The sequence below is a fragment of the Halichoerus grypus genome, chromosome X (assembly GCF_964656455.1).
Source record: "Halichoerus grypus chromosome X, mHalGry1.hap1.1, whole genome shotgun sequence".
NCBI lineage: Eukaryota > Metazoa > Chordata > Mammalia > Carnivora > Phocidae > Halichoerus > Halichoerus grypus.
Window position 1 is genome coordinate 40,399,608 of NC_135727.1, and position 17,268 is coordinate 40,416,875.

The 17,268-nt window shown below is 45.0% G+C and overlaps 1 pseudogene; it reads left to right on the forward strand.

The window, feature by feature from the left end:
- Window positions 1–15,598: 15,598 nt before the first annotated feature.
- LOC118541663 (threonylcarbamoyl-AMP synthase pseudogene) lies at window positions 15,599–16,750 on the forward strand (annotated as a pseudogene).
- The last annotated feature ends 518 nt before the right edge of the window (window positions 16,751–17,268 follow it).

A 17,268-nucleotide genomic window follows, 5' to 3' on the forward strand; every position in this document is an offset into this window, starting at 1 on the left:
AGTGGGTGTACACGGAACTTACCTCAACATAATAAAGACCTGTATGACAAACCCACAGCTAACATCATACTTGATGAAGAAAAGCTCAAAGCTTTTTCTCTACAATTAGGAACAGACAAGGATGCCCACCCTTGCCATTTTTATTCAACATAGTATTGGAAGTCCTAGGCACAGCAACTAGGCAAGGAAAAGAAATAAAAGGCATTCAAATTGGTAAAGAACAAGTCAAACTTTCATTATTTGCAGGTGATATGACACTGTATAAAGCAAACCTAAAGATTCCACCAAAAAACTATTAGACCTGATAAATGAATTCAGTAAGTTTGCAGGATACAAAATCAATATACAGAAATCCCTTGCATTCCCGCACGCTAATAATGAAGCAGCAGAAAGAGAAAATAAGAAAACAATCCCATTTACAATTGCATCAAAAAGAATAAAATACCTAGAAATAAACTTAACCAAGGAGGTGACAGACCTGTCCTCTGAAACTTGTGACATGTTGATGAAAGAAATTGAAGGTGACAAAATAAATGGGAAGATATAACATGCTCATGGATTGGAAGAATGAATACTGTTAAAATGCCCATACTGCTCAAAGCAATCTACAGATTCAATGCAATCCCTATCAAAATACCAATGACATTCTTTCCAGGACTATTACAACTCATCCTAAAACTTGTATGAAACCACAAAAGACCCTGAATAGACAAAGCAAGCTTGAGGAAAAAAAAAAAAAAAGCTGGAGGTATGAAGCGCTCAGATTTCAAACTATACTACAAAGCTGTAGTGATCAAAACAGTATGGTATTGGTACAAAAACAGACAGATCAATGGAACAGAATAGAAAGCCCAGAAATAAACCCACACTTACACGGTCAATTAATCTATGACAAAAGGGGCAAGAATCTACAATGGGGAAAAGACAGTCTTTTCAGTAAGTGATATTGGGAAAACTGGACAGCTACCCACAAAAGAATGAAACTGGACCACTTTCATACACCATACATAAAAATAAACTCAAAATAGATTAAAGACCTAAATGTGAGACCTGAAACCATAAAAATCCTAGAAGAAAACATAGGCAGTAAGCTCTTTGATGTTGGTTTCAGTGATATTTTTTACTCTGTCTCCTCAGGCAAGGACAAAACAAGCAAAACTAAATAAATGAGACTAAATTGAACTAAAAAGCTTTTGCGGGGCACCTGGACAGCTCAGTCAGCTAAGCATCTGACTTCAGCTCAGGGCATAATCTCAGGGTCCTGGGATTGAGCCCTGCATCTGGCTCCGAGCTTAGTGGGGAACCTGCCTCTTCCTCTCCCTCTGCTCCTGCCCCCCCAAATAAGTAAATAAAATCTTTAAAAAAATAAAAAGCTTTTGCATAGTGAAGGAAACCATCAATAAAATGAAAAAGTAACATACTAAATGGGAGAATATATTTGCAAATAATATATTTGATAAGGGGTTAACATCTAAAATAGATAAAGAACTCCTACAACTTTATATATATATATATAGATAGATAGATATATATATAGATATATATAAACCCAAAGTCCAATTTAAAAATGGACAGAGTGGGGCACCTGGGTGGTTCAGTGGGTTAAGCATCTGTTTTTGGCTCCCAGGGTCCTGGGATCGAGCCCAGTGTCGGGTTCCCTGCTCAGCGGGGAGTCTGCTTCTCCCTCTGCCTGCTGCTCCCCCTGCCAGTGCTCTCTCTCTCTCTCTCTCTCTGACAAATAAGTAAAATCCTTAAAAAAAAGATTAAAAAAAAAACATAGACAGGACTTGAATAGACATTTTTCCAAAGAAGACATCCAGATGGCCAACAGACACATGAAAAGACGCTCCACATCACTCATCATCAGGGAAATGCCAATCAAAACTACAAGATATCACCTCACATGTCGAAATGACTATTATCAAAAAGACAAGAAATCACAAGCATTAGCGAGGATGTGGAGACAAGGGAATGCTTATGCGGTGTTGGTGGAAATGTAAATTGGTGCAACTATTATGGAAAATAATATGAAGGTTCCTCCAAAAATTAAAGTAGAACTACCATAAGATTCAACAATTCCACTTTAGGTATTTATCACAAGAAAACAAAAACACAAATTTGGAAAGAGATGTGCATTCCTATGTTCAGCACAGCAGTATTTACAATAGCCAAGATGCGCAAGCAACCTAAATGTCCATTGACAGATAAAAAGATAAAGATGATGTGGTAAATAAATACAATGGAATATTACTCGGCCATAAAAAATGAAATCTTGCTATTAGCAACAACATGAATAGACCTAGAGGGCATTCTGCTAAGTGAAATAAACCAGACAGAGAAAGACAAGTACTATATGATTTCACTTATATGTGAAATCTAAAAAACAAAAAAAATGGAACAAACAAAATAGATAGAGATACAGGGAACAAACTGGAGGTTGCCAGAGAAGCAGAAGGTGGAGGGAGAGACAAAATCCTCTTGAAGGGGATTAAGAGATACATTCTTCCAGTCACAAAATAAATAAAGACACGGGGATGTAATGTACAGCATGGGGAATGTTATCAATAGTATTTTAACAACTTTGTATAATGACAGATGGTAACTAGACTTATTGTGGTGGCCATTTCATAATGTATATAAATAGTGAATCACTGTATCCTATACCTGGAACTAAAATTGTATGTCAATTTTTCTTCAATTTTGAAAAAAATTTAAAAAAAAGAACGGTTTTGGTGCAGAGGTGAGAATGGAAGCTAGATGGGAATGAGTTCGGGACTGAATGGATTTAAAACACACGAGGTATAGGAAGCGAGACATCAAAACCATGTGTATAGACACTTCTTCCAAGCGTTGTTTTTTTGTTTTAGAGAGGAAGGTGGAAGTGAGTTCAGTCTGATGCAGGTTGAACCTGAGGTGCCTTTAAGACATCCAGACAAGAGTGTCCAGTTAGGACAAGGATGTACGGGCCTGGAGATCAGGAGAAAAGTCTGGCTGTATATATAGATTTGTCAACCACTCCACAGGTAATTACTGAAGCTCTAGGGACTGATGAAATTGATGGGAAGACCTCTCGAAGCCCAAGGCTGTGAGGGAATTAGGAGCCCTATGGTGAAGGAAAAGTCTAGATGGGCCCTAACGGTTGACATTGTAGCATCTGGAAACTACCATGAACAAAGGTCATTCACAATAGCAAGGTACAAAACTAACCACTCAAATTTCACAAGGAAATGTGCAGGGACGCCTGGGTGGCTCAGTTGGTTGAGCATCTGCCTTTGGCTTGGGTCATGATCCCAGGGTCCTGGGCTCGAGCCCCGCATCGGGCTCCCTGCTCAGTGGGGAGGCTGCTTCTCCCTCTCCCTCTGCAGCTCCCCCTGCTTGTGCTCTCCCTCTCTCTCTCTCAAATAAATAAACAAGTAAATAAATAAATAAAACCTTAAAAAGAGCAATTTAAGAAAAGGAAGTGTACATGATGACACCATTTATGTAAAATTAAAAAACAGACATCCGTGTTACATCCTGTATGTGGATATACACTACGTAGGAAAAGCACAGAGACATAAATCCAACACACTCTCACCAGCCATCAACTTTAGAACGATGACAGCCAATGGGCAGTGTTGGCTGTTTCGGCGATGTTTGAATTCTTTCAAAGGATCCAAAATAAAAATGGCAAAAAAAGAACATTTGTTAACTCTCGGTCGTGGCTACATAGGTGTTCATTATAAAGGTCCCAACTTCACTGGGTTTTTATGAAGAATGAGTTCCTTCATTGAACGTGTTTTGAAAAGGACTGGCCCCAGCCTGCACTCAAGAACGAAGTTTTAGAATCAGCGATTGTCTCTGTATGTTTTAAGCATTTCTGAATTTTAAAAATATCTGTTTAAGAAAAATAACCACTCCGTGGGAAAGAGCACCTATGAACTTCTGAGCACTGTCCGCTGTAATGGGGATGTCATTGTGTGAATCGAGAGCACAGTGAACAGCATCCATTATGGTCCAGACCATCCACTAGCTGCAGTGTGAAATGGACAGTCCTGCAGATGCGTCAGATGGAAAATCAGCTAGCTAAGCAGCGGACCTCTTGGACCTTCTAGCTGGCTTTGCCTCGAACGTCTTACTGTGTTACATTTACGTTCAGGCTACCATAGTCTACAGGGGCATCTCTGCCAGTTTAGAAGATTGGTAATTGCAGGACCCTCCCTTCTCTGGCCGAGGACTAGAAATGTCTTATTAGTGAGCCCAGTCCAGGCAGATTTGCAGCAGCAAGGGATGAGCACATCCTTCAGAAAGAGCAGAACCGAGTGATCTGCTGAGATTGCTGGGAAATGCCCGGGACAGGAGGGAGTGGATAGAGGTCATGAAAAGAGTGGTCAGAAGCATGTACCCAAGAACTGCCAAAGCTGGAAGGGCCCTTAAAGATCCTCTAATCTTTTTCTCTCTCTTTTTTTTTTTAATAGATTTTATTTATTTGAGAGAGAGAGAGCATGTGCATGAGAGAGCACGAGCGGGGGGAGGGGCAGAGGGAGAGGGAGAAGCAGGTTCCCTGCCGAGCAGGGAGCCCAATGGGGGACTCGATCCCAGGACCCTGGGATCATGACCTGAGCCGAAGCAGACGCTTAACCCACTGAGCCACCCAGGCACCCCTAAGATCCTCTAATCTTTTTATCTTTAGGGATTAGAAAACTAGGGTCCAGAGATGGGACAGGACTGGTCCAACATTGACCAGCCACTCAAGTAGCAGGTCTAGGAACAGAACTTGGGGCTCCTAAGTTTTCTGTAGGGTCTTCATGCTCTTTTCCAGAGATCACTCTGCCTTCCTCGGCCTTCAAACCCTTCACCTGGGAATCAAGGTTAGCTGGGATGCAGCTCCCTTCGAAAAGAATTCATCTTTTCTATGGAATCTTCTCTTGGTCCCAAGAGGTAACGTGAGCCTGGTATGGCCCTGTTCTTATAGCACATAATACTGACATTACCAAACGGCAGGCCCGGCTGGAATCTTGGATGGATGGAGAATGGTTCTAATGTGTGGCCAGGCACCAGAGTCTTCAGTCCTAGAATGATTGAATCAAGCATTGAAAGGCTGCCCACAATGCATACGGAGATGAGGACGGTGGTGAGGGGTGGGGATGGGGGCAAGGACAAGCAAGAATGTTTCCCCCCACCCCGCAAGGCCCAACAGCAATGGAGGCCATCTGGGATAGAAGGTTGGAGGGGAGAGTCACTGCTAAGCAGACGGGAGGGGAGCTCTGGGAAGCTTCTGGAAAGATATGATGGGAGATAAAGGAGGGGTAGGTGGGGACCGGAGAGAGTAAGTAAAGCCAGGAGGTTATTTAATTATTCCAACTTCACCTTTTCTCAGAAAAGATATTCAGTCCGCTTACAAGGACACACAAGGTAAGTCAGGGCAGCAGAAATTAAAGCTAGCAAAACAAGGGTGGGCAGAAAGCAGAGCCAAGAATAAGGGTAGAAGTGCATACCATAAAAGCCTCTGCTCCCCCGAGGGGTGGGCCCCAAAGTTGGCTCTAAGCTTTCTAGCAGCCAACAGGAAAGGGGAAACCTTATCGTTACACAATTCACAATGTCCAGGAGATAAAAACAAACTCATTGCTCAGAAGGGCAACTGTTCTTAGTACTCAGATCAGACAGGAATTCCTCCCGGGGGTCCTCAGAGAGGATGCTGTGGGATACAATGAAAGACATCCTTGACAACATTCTTAAAACAGCGGTAGCAACGAGTTTCAAAGGGCTGTTTTTCATAAGGACCCTCAAGATCAACCGCCTGGATCCCACTGCAGCCAGGCAATTAGGAGCTAAAAATAGTGCTCGAAGGTGCACAACAGTACATCTAGTATGTTCACACTGGTGGGAAAAAAGAGGGTTATATATAGGCATGCATATGCATAGAATGCTTCTGGAAGGATACATTAGTAACAGCGGTTGCCTCTAGGGAGAGGAAGTGGAGGACTGTGGCCTGGGATAGGAGAGAGATTTCCTTTTCGTTGGAATACCGTTCTGTACCGCCCGGATTTGTGTTGACCATGTCTTATCTTTTTAAAAAAATTCAAGTCACTGAATTTTAGTTCCTACTTTCGTTACCGAAATAATAATGACATTCAGCGTCCAGAGGATCAGCTGGGTTTTATCTCAGAGCCACGGCCAGGCTGAGGATGTCCGAAAGTTCTTGATGTTTTGGGAAAGGATGAAAGTAACATTTTTGGAGCAACTCCTGGGTGCGAAGGGCTTTCGTTTCCATGAGCTCGTTTAATCCACACAATAATCCTGGGAGAGAAATCTACCTCATGGACAGTCAACTCTGTTTCCTCGGAGGGGACGCATGAGTTAAACTGCTTATTTTTCTTCCCGCTATTGATTTGTAGGAGAAATAAAAAAACTGGTAAGAAAACGGTGGCTATAGGGAATTTCAGATAGCTGTTGCATGGGACATACTTACACTTTCAAATTAGTCCTTGTGTATCTGAAATTCAAATTTAGCTGCGTGTCCGGAATGTTTTTTAACTTTAAAAAAATTGAGATATAATTGGCATCCCACATTCTAGTAGTTTCCGGGGCACAACATTCAATACGTGTGCATATACTGCAAAATGATCACCACAGTAAGTTTAGTTAATATCAATCTGGTATACTTCCCCATGTTTCAAAAAAAAAAATAGAAGATTTTTTTAAATTTATGATTATTATTTTTAAAGATTTTATTTTTGGGGCGCCTGGGTGGCTCAGTCGGTGAAGCATCTGCCTTCGGCTCAGGTCATGATCCCAGGGTTCTGGGATCGAGCCCCATGTCGGGCTCCCTGCTCAGTGGGGGGCCTGCTTCTCCCTCTCCCACTGCTGCTCCCCCTGCTTGTGCTTGCTTGTTCTCTAGATGATTTTTTAAATTAAATCGATTTGACGTATAATTTTCATGTTTTTTAAATCCACTATGCCAATCTAAGGTTTTTAACTGGTGTATTTAGACCATACACATCAAATGTACTTATTTGCTAGTTATCCTGGAGATCAAGACCACCATTTTATTGTTGGTTTCCTGTTTGTTCTGTTTTTGTTTCTTTTCCCTAACTGCCTGTGTTTTGCTTTTACCATTTTTAGAATTCTATTTTAATTACCGGCATATGTCAGAGGTATTGTGGGTTCTGTTCCAGACCACCGCAAATAAAGCGACTATCACAATGAAGTGAGTCAAATGGATTTTTTTGGTTTCCCGGTGCATATAAAAGTTATGCTTACACCACACTGTAGTCTATTAAGTGTGCGATAGCATTATGTCTAAAAAAAGTATTTTTTTGGAAATATTGCAAGAATTACCAAAATGCGACACACAGACATGAAATGACCAAATGCTGTTGGGAAAATGGTACCAATAGACTTGCTTCATGTAAAGTCTCTATAAACCTTCAACATCCACAAAGCTGGGGCGCCTGGGTGGCTCAGTGGGATAAGCGTCTGCCTTCGGCTTGGGTCCTGCTCCCGCGTGGTGGGGAGCCTGCTTCTTCTCTCTCTGCCCCTTCCCCTGCTCATTCTCTCTCTCAAATAAATAAATAAATAAATAAATAAAATCTTTTTAAAAAAACCCTTAAAGCACAATAAAGCAAGGTATGTTGTATCTGTGGTGCTTTGGGATGCATCTCTTTGTACAACATTTTAGCGACTGCTCTGGGCATGATATAAAATGTACATAATTGATCACAGGCTACGGATGTCTACGTCTTAACATTTTGAGTGAAACAGAAACCTTATCTCCCTTTATGTCCCTTTACCCTCCCTCATTCATAATTGTCGTTTATCCTATTCATTAATTTTTCTAGCTTTATTAAAGTATAATCGACCAACATATAATTGTCTTAAATATTCTACATACGTTGTGAACCACATCAGACAGGGTTATAAGTTTTGCTTCAAACATCAAACCTGATTTAGAAAACTCAGGAGGGGAAGGATTTCTATTGTATTTACCCATATTTTGCCTTACTGTGTTTTTCTTCTTTTGTGATGTTCCAAGAGTCGATTCCTTCTTTTGTCAATTCCTTTCTGTTTAGAGAATTGCCCTTAGCCACTTTTTCAGAGTAGGTCTGATGATGACACACCATTCTTCGCTTTCCTTCATCTAAAGAATGCCTTGGTTTCTCCCCTCGTTCCTGAAGGGTATTTTCATTGGATTCTGGCTTGATAGTTTTCTGCCAGCACTTCCTTCTGGCCCCATGGTTTCTGATGAGAAATCTGCTGTCATTTGAATTTTTTCCCCTATAGGTAAAGTATCATTTCTCTCTCCCTACTTTTGGGATTTTTTTCTTTGTCTTTGGGTTTTGAAAGTGTGACCATGATGTGTTTCAGTGTGGATTATATTTGGGTTTATCCCATTTGGGGCTCACTCAGCTTCTTCAATCTGTTGGTTTTGTTTTTTCTTTTTTTTTTGCTAAATTTAGGAAGTTTTCAGCCATTATTTCTTCGAGTACCTTTTAAACCTCATCCTTTTTCACCTCTCCTTGAACTCTGAGGTCATGAATGTTAGATTTTTTTGGTTAGAGTCATACAAGCCCCCAAGTTTCATTCTTTTTCCTTTCCATCTATTTTCTCTCTGGTGTTCCAAATGAGTCATCTCTGTTGTTCTATCTTCAAGTTCACTCACTGATACTTTCCTCTGGCCCCTCCACTCTGCTGTTGAGCCTAGCCATTGTTTTTGTTTTTGTTTTTTTTCAGTTCTAAAATCTCCAATTGTCCTTTTATATTTCTATTTCTTTGCTGAGATGGTCTATTATTTTTTACTAGTTTCAAGCATGTTCGTATTTGCTCACTGAAGCATTTTTATGACGGGTGCTTTAAAATCTTTGTCAGATGATTCTAACATCTCTGTCATCCTGGGGTTGGCATCTATTGATTGCCTTTTCTCAGTGAGCCTGAGATCCTCCTGGTTCCTGGAAATACGAGTCATTTTTTTATTGCAGCTTAGACATGTGGGGTGTTATGAGACTCTGGATCTTGTTTAAAACTTCTATTTCAGCCAGCTTTCTCAGACACCACACCGGGGAGAGAAGAGAGACATGGTCTCATAATGAGCCAGGTGAGGTAGAAGTCCAGGGTTCCCATTCAGGCTCCAGTAACACCCAGAGACTGAACAGGAGTGGGAGTTCAGGATCCCCAAGAGGCCCCTCTTTGAGGGACAGGAGTACCCCCACTGACAATATGGGGTGAGGGCCCCCTGGCGCCGGAAGCCCAGGGACCCATGCTAGGCCTTTTCCGAAACCACCCTGATGGGAGGTTGGGGACGCATCCTTACGGCTTAGCAAGGGTGGAAATCTTGGCTTCCCACGGGGTCTCTGCTGGCTTGGGGCAGATAGAGCTGGTTTTCTGGGTTCCCTGTGTCTCCAGTACCCAGCCCAGGATATGCAAGGCAGAAAGAAAATCCAGAAGACTCACCACTATGTTGTTGCTCAGGTTATGAGAACCTATAGCTACTCTACCTTCCTCTCTCTGTCTTTCAGAGTCTTATTTTTTTTAAGGATTTTTATTTATTTATTTGAGAGAGAGAGCGAGAGAGAGCGCACGCACGAGCAGGGGGGAGGAGCAGAGGGAGAGGGAGAAGCAGACTCTCCTGCTGAGCAGGGAGCCCGATGCGGGGCTCGATCCCAGGACCCTGGGATCATGACCTGAGCCAAAGGCAGATGCTTAACCGACTGGGCCACCCTAGGCGCCCCCAGAGTCTTATTTTTTAAACTATATAAGGTCCTGTATTTGACATTCTGTATTTTTATTTTCGAAAGCTGGCAACCCTACCTAGGATCCGTATTAATAGTTGAGGCAGTGAAGACAATGTGGGAATTTTGCATGCATTTTCAACTACAAGGAATAGAACAATGAGGCTTTCTCAGCCCCTATTAACTCATAAAATATTTTTGAGATAGAGAGAGAGAATTCAGCTGAACAGCCAATTTTCTTGCACATTTCTGTTAATCAAAGTTTTACTGTGCTTCTGGAACCTTGGCCGACTTCCCTTCCCATATATTTGCCCGTGACGTTGAGTTTGTGCTAATGAGGCCCTCTGCTGTCTGCAGACAGAAGGGCAACGCCATAAATCTGCAGCCTCTAGCAAATTTCTCTGCAGGGGAACAAGGTGCATCAGGAGCCCATAAATTACATTCAATTCTTAGTGTAGCCAACCCCCAAACTTTGGGGAGCTGGAACGCCCTAGCTCTGTTTAACTTCTGCATACTCTTTCTTTCTCTCCTCACAGAGATGTGTTGTGGCGTGGTTTAAAAATGAAGGTTATATCAAACTGCATTTTTGACGTTTAGTGACAAGCTCTCCCCTTCACACCCAAATTGGGGGACTGAGAGCCACCTTGGGCCTTCACCAAGGCAGGCCTGGGCAGAGAAAACCCGTACTATCTGCCAGAGAGAGGAAAGGACTCACAGAGGCCAAGCTAGGACATGGGGTTGTGCTAGCCTGGAACCTTCCAGAGCCTTTACTCTGCCAGACTAAGAGGGAAGTAGACAGTGTTAAAGCTAGGGAGGCAGGCAGGCCTCAACCTACGGAAATAGGCTGGCTTTCCTTCCCTATTGCTTTCTACTCCATTCAGGCTTTTATGGACAGAGTCCCCAGTAGGGGCATGAAGAGAGGCAGTGGGAGCCGACCTTGTTCCTCAGCAGGGGAAGGAAGTCTGTCAAAAGGGAGACATGTTGCATATTGTCAGGAGCTCCCCCCCACCCAGAAGGACAGCACAACACAGCTACTCTCCCCCCTGAAGCTTTTCCCTCCCTCCAACCCATGGGAACAAAATTGCAGTTGAAACTGATTCCTTGTTGCTCCCTGCAGGGAGGAGGAGGTGAACTCGTGCATACTGAGTGCCAGGAACCTTCCCAGGTGTTTGATAGAATCTGCATGGATATTCACAACAGCCCTACTGCAATTGATGCTAAGTAACACTGCTGTTGATGGAGGGTGGGTTACGCGTCAAGCACTATTCTAGGCACTTATGGGCTCCTGATGCACCTGGTTCCCCTGCAGAGAAATTTGCTAGAGGCTGCAGATTTATGGCGTTGCCCTTCTGTTTAATTTCATCCTCACCCCCACCGCCCCAAGGTCTATACTGTTAGCGCTCCCTTCTTGACCACACAGCTGAGGAGTGGCGGAGCTGGGATTTGAACTCAGGTTCGACTTCAAAGCCCACTCTCTTAGTCACTACACTCAACTTTCGGAAAATAATAAAACTCAGATTTGAATCCGGGTCTATGAAGAACTTTCAAACCCACGGGTCTAGGCAAGGGAGTCAGACTGATAAAAGCTGTGTGCCCGAATCCGCAGTCCTACATGCAAGAGGGCTTGTGACACGCACACACAACCCCCACACACACTCAAACACACGCATGTGCACATACACACGCACTGGAGAGAACTTAAGGCCGTCAGATTGCACCTCAAGCTATTGATGCCCTTCTGCTAGGCCAGCCAGGTAAGAACCACAGGCCCCTGCTAGTTAACTGCCCTCTCCCCTCCCTGTGATGTTCTCACTGCTTCCTCAGAACTGCTGCGGAAGTCAAACTGGACCATCTGGAACCTGCTGGAAACCCTAGCTCTGTAACCGTGTGATTGGCCCAAGTCTTTGTTTTCTCACCTCACTTCCCGCCCAGCGTCTGGAGCCACGTCTGTCTGCTCTATAATCTTGAGGTGTCCACAGGCGAGATCCCTGGTGGGTTTTTTTTTTTTTTTTTAAGATTTTATTTATTTGACAGAGACACGGCGAGAGAGGGAACACAAGCAGGGGGAGCGGGAGAGGGAGAAGCAGGCTTCCCGCTGAGCGGGGAGCCCCACTCAGGGCTCAATCCCAGGACCCTGGGATCACGACCTGAGCCCAAGGCAGACGCTTAACGACTGAGCTACCCAGGTGCCCCAGTCCCTGGTGGTTTTGTGTGCAGAATAAAAAGGCCTCAGTGACCCGTAAAAAAAAAAAATTAAAAAAAAAAAAAAGAAGAAGAACCACAGAGGTAGTAGCTACTCTAGTGTGGAGAGTAGTGGCTGAAAGGAGTCAAGAGGGTGCTGGTCAGGTTCTGGCTTTTTTTTTAAAGATTTTATTTATTTATTTATTTTAGAGTGTGCGTGTGCATGTACACACGCACGAGTGGGGGGAAGGGCAGTGGGAGAGGGAGAACCTCAAGCAGACTCCCCACTGAGTGTGGAGCCCCATGTGGGGCTCCGTCCCACGACCCGGAGATCACGACCTGAGCCCAAACCAAGAGTCGGATGCTCAACCGACTGAGCCACCCAGGTGCCCCATGTTCTGTTTTTTGATCTGGGTGCTGGGTATGTTCAGTTTGTGAAAATTCAGTGAGCTATAAACTTGTGAATTGTTAACTTCCCTATATATTATACAACAGAAACTTTTGATTTCTTCAGAGACATACGAAGTTCTGGAAAGATCAAGTAGACATACTTTTTCTATTCCTTCTGTTAAGTACAACTGAAAGTTCTGGCCATTAGATATGACACAACCATAGAAGACTCTGAGAGGTGGAGAAAAGGCAGAGTAGCTAGGGGTATCTGACTCAAGGAACAGCATGGTCGTGAGTTCTCTGGGTTTTCTTTTTGCCTCATATATTCCAGACTTGAAGCTGAAGAAGCCAATGACCAGGAAACGCCAATGGGCACAGGCAAAAGAACCCCAGCAAAAGGCATCTCTCTCTAGGAAAGGGGCAGCCTAAGAAAACAGAAAATTGCAGATATCCGTTTTTCTACTGTATCCAAACAGCACAGGAATAACTGGGGCCCCACCCCCACCAGCTAAGGCCACGTAGGGAGCAGAGACTTCGACTTCAGGCTGTACTGAACACCACAAGCCGTCACCTGCACCCCCTGCCAAGGGGTGTCAGAGAAGACTGAGCAAGTAGAGAAGTGGGACTTTCATCTGGTTGAATGATAATGAGGTTCCTCCCCTCCAGCGGTATCAGTGGAGACCATGCGGGGCGCCCGGACTTCCATCCCCACTAGGCAGTGATATCTACCCTTCCTGGCTGGGTAGTGTCAGGTCTGGTGGAGACTTGAAGATTTTCACCATCACCTAGCAGTAGCGAGACCACATTCCTCCAACCTTGTGGTGTCAGTGGAGGTCATGTGGGGAGTAGCTACAAGGAACTCCTACCCCTCCCAGCCAGGAGGGATCAATGGAAGTTGGGCAGAAGCTGGAACTCCCAATCCCACCCTGCAGTAACAAGGAGGCTCCCCACTTGGCTGTCAACAGATGCTGAGTGGGACCTGTACTTCAACCCCCAGGCGGCAGTCCTGGGGTGATGCGAATTTCCCCTTCTAGGGCTGGAGCAGTGTCAGAGGGAGCCGGCTAAAACAGAGAGCTTGGGAAGACTGGATTGGACACCCCAGCAAAGAGGATAGAAGGATGGCAAATAAGCACGTGAAAAGATGTCCAACCTCATTAGCCACTAGGGAAATGAAAATGAAAACCACAATGAGACATCACTACACACCTATCAGAGTAGCTAAAATTAAAAAAAAAAAAATTAGTGACAACACTGAATGCTGGTGAGGATGCAGAGAAACTCTTGTCGAAAACCGATCTCTGTGCTCTGGAGCCGAAATAGAACACAAAGACAGAATTTGGGGATAAAGAAGAATGATAGGGGCGCCTGGGTGGCTGGGCATCCAACTCTTGATTTTGGCTGGGGTGCTGATCTCAGGGTCTTGGGATCGAGCCCCAAGGCGGGCTCCATGCCCGGCATGGAGCCTGCTTAAAATTCTCTCTCTTTCCCTCTGCCCCTCCACCCCCGTTTGCTCACTCGCTGTCTCTCTCTCAAAAAATTAAATAAATTAATTAAGAGGAGCAATAGTTTTATTACTTTGCGAGGCAAAGGAGGCTGCAGCAGGCTAATGCTTTCAAAACTGCAGACCCGCCCAGGGAGGAAAAGGCTGAGGGGCTTTATAGGAAAATACAGAATCTGGGTGGTTTTGATAGGAATCTGGTACATGCTGGGAGCCACGTTTGATCATGTCTTCAAGGTAGTCTCATGACTGGACTAGTACAGGTGCCGGCCATCCCAGTCTTGTTACTAAGTATACATTGAGGTCAGTGAGATGGCAGTATCAATACGGAGTTGCTGGAACAAAGGGTTCTATAGAAAAACAAGTGAAGGGGAGAGGGAGGCTTCAAGAATGAGGAAAAGAAAAATCTGTTCACCTCAGTCAAGCCTTCCTGAAGCGTTAAGTGTGTCCATCTTAATTTCCATCCATCTTTATGTTTCTATAGCAGTTTGAAAACTGGATCACTCATATATTGCTGGTAGGAATGCAAAATGGTACGACCACTCTGGAAACCAGTTTGGGAGTGTCTTAAAAAAAAAAACAAAACTTAACATGCAACTACCATACAACTCAGCAACTGCATTTCTGGGCTTTTATCCTGGAGAAGTAAAAACTTAGGTTCACACAACACCCTATACATGAATGTCAACAGTGGTTTTATTCTCAGCCCAAACCCAGAAACACAAATGTCCTTCGTTAAGTAAATGGTTAAACAAATTGGTACAAGTACACCATGGCACTAAAAAGGAACAAACTATTGAAACATACAACTTGGATGAACCTCCAGAGAATAAGGCTGAGTTTAAAGAAAAAGCCAAAAGGTTACATCTTGCCGGATTCTACTTATACAACATTCTTGAAATGACAAGATCTTGGGAATGGAGCACAGGTTAGTTAATTGCCAGGGGTTAATGAGGGGGGTGGGGGTGGGTTATTTAAGGCAGTGGAGGGCTCCTTGTGGTGATGGCACTCTTTGTATCTTGTTTGTATCAATGAATCAATTCCAGTTGTATATTACACTACAGTTCTGCAAGATGTTACACTGGGAGAAATGGGGTGAAGGGCATATGGGATCTCTGTTGTTTTTTTACAACTGCCTAGGATGTCAAAATTATCTATTTTTATTATCTCAAAATAAACATTTTAATTAAAAAAAAGCATAGGGACTCTGTTCAGCATGGACGCAAGGCTCTGGAGCCCTCACCCCCACCCTTCCATGAGTCTCTGATTGCCATTCTCTATCTGGCTTGCTGCTGTAGCCTTCCAAGTCTGGCCTTGGACTTGTTAAACGGTTATTGCAGATCCTCCTCAGTTAGCCTGCGGCTCTACCTCTTGCTTCACTCAGCCATACCTCCTAAATACACTGAAATAATCTTCACTGTGATGACGTGACAGATTATGAGTTAAGGCTCTTCACGCACGTTTCCCAGATTGTCTGTAATGCTGCCGTGAACTGTCTATAATTTTTTTTCTTTTTTTAAATATTTTTTTAAAGATTTTATTTATCAGAGAGAGACAGAGGCAGGCAGAGGAGCCTGATGCAGGGCTCCATCCCAGGACCCTGGGATCATGACCTGAGCCGAAGGCAGGCGCTTAACCGACTGAGCCACCCAGGCGCCCCTGTCTATAATTATCAAAAGACCCCCGTCTCTTTCTGTCGGAACCTTCTGTTGGCTTCTATTTATTTTCCTTCTGTAGATAACCTATAACCCAGATTTTTATCTTGTGCATTTTAAAACCCTTTTTACCTTTCTCCCGTATAGCCCATCTTTCCTGGGGTTCCATGACCTCCCCCAACTTCTCCTTGTCCTTTGGATTCGAACACCCAGAATACTCGAGCCTGGCCTCATTTGCAGCCCTGCGGCTTCAGGACTATCTGGAGAGGGCATTTGGGCAAAAGTGTATCGATGGGCTGAGGGCCGCGGTGGCTGCCAGCGTGGGGTTGAGCGAGGGGCCGGGGGGGCTCCGCCCGGAGGGGCCGCCTCCTCTGCCCGCCGAGCTCCGCTCCGGCGGCGCCGGGGGCCCGGCTGTTGCGGCTCCCGGGGAGCGGGGCCGTGCGGGCCGCAAGCCCGGAGCGCGCCGGCTGGACCGAGGCGCTGCGGGCCGCCGTGGCCGAGCTGCGCGCCGTCCCCACCGACACGCTGTACGGCCTGGCCTGTTCTGCGAGCTGCTCAGCGGCACTGGGCGCTGTGTACCGCCTCAAGGGCCGCAGCGAGGCCAAGCCGCTGGCCGTCTGCCTGGGCCGCGTGGCGGACGTCTACAGGTACTGCCATGTGAGGGTACCTGAGGGACTCCTGAAAGACTTACTACCAGGACCAGTGACCCTGGTGTTGGAACGCTCGGAGGAGCTCAATAAGGACCTGAACCCCTTTACTCCTCTTGTAGGCATCCGGATTCCTGACCATGCCTTCATACAGGATTTGGTCCAGGTGTTCGGGGGACCAGTCGCTCTCACCAGTGCCAACCTTAGCTCCCAGGCCAGTTCTCTGAATGTCGAGGAGTTCCAGGACCTCTGGCCTCAGTTGTCCCTGGTCATTGATGGGGGACCAACTGGGGATGGCCAGAGCCCCGAGTATCGCCTGGGCTCAACTGTGGTTGATTTGTCTGTACCTGGAAAGTTTGACATCATTCGTCCAGGCTGTGCCCTGGAGAGTACTGCAGCCATCCTCCAGCAGAAGTACGGGCTGCGCCCCTCGCACTGATCCTGCTTCTGCATCTCAGGAAGAGGGGAGGGCCCGAGGACTGGAGCTGGACACTGTGTGTCTGTCCGCTGGGGATTGGCAAGGCCTCATTGACAGAGGCCACTGGGGCTGCGACGTCACTAGTCTGACTCTTTAAGGCACTGCCTTTTTCTGAACACTGTAGACCAAGCCCCAGAAGCTGCTGGTTTCGTCTCACACCTGATGGGGAGGTCATATTTATTATCTGTAATTTCAAATATTATCAGCCAAAAGCTGACGTAGAGACTTTATTTGAGAACATTCCTAAGTTTCTTTTTCAAAAATCTTTTTTGAAAAATAATTTGAGGAACAGATTTGGAATCCAGTTGGAGCCCCCTGTCTGGCGGGTAGTGGCATTTAAGGTCCAAATCAGCCAGAGCACCAGCTGGTGCTGTTTAAAAGTCTCCAGTGACCAAAGGCATGTACTCAGGCACCTGAAGCTGGAACCATAGTAGGATAAAGACTGTTGAGCCACAGGCCCGACACTATTTTCTCTGAACTGGAGAGGCCGGTGGTGTGGTGTGCCAGAAGGCCTGGTGGAGAGAAGTCAGCATTTTGGACTAATGGTGAGAAGTGAGCTCAGTTGGCAAGGAGCGGGGGTAGGGAAGTCCAAATCAAAGAATACTGGAAAACAAATCTCCACTGTTCTTTTCAGCTAGTAGCTTTTTTGTTATTTAGTTATAAAATAAATTATAATGAGTTATGCCTGTAAAAAAAAAAAAAAAAAGTGTAT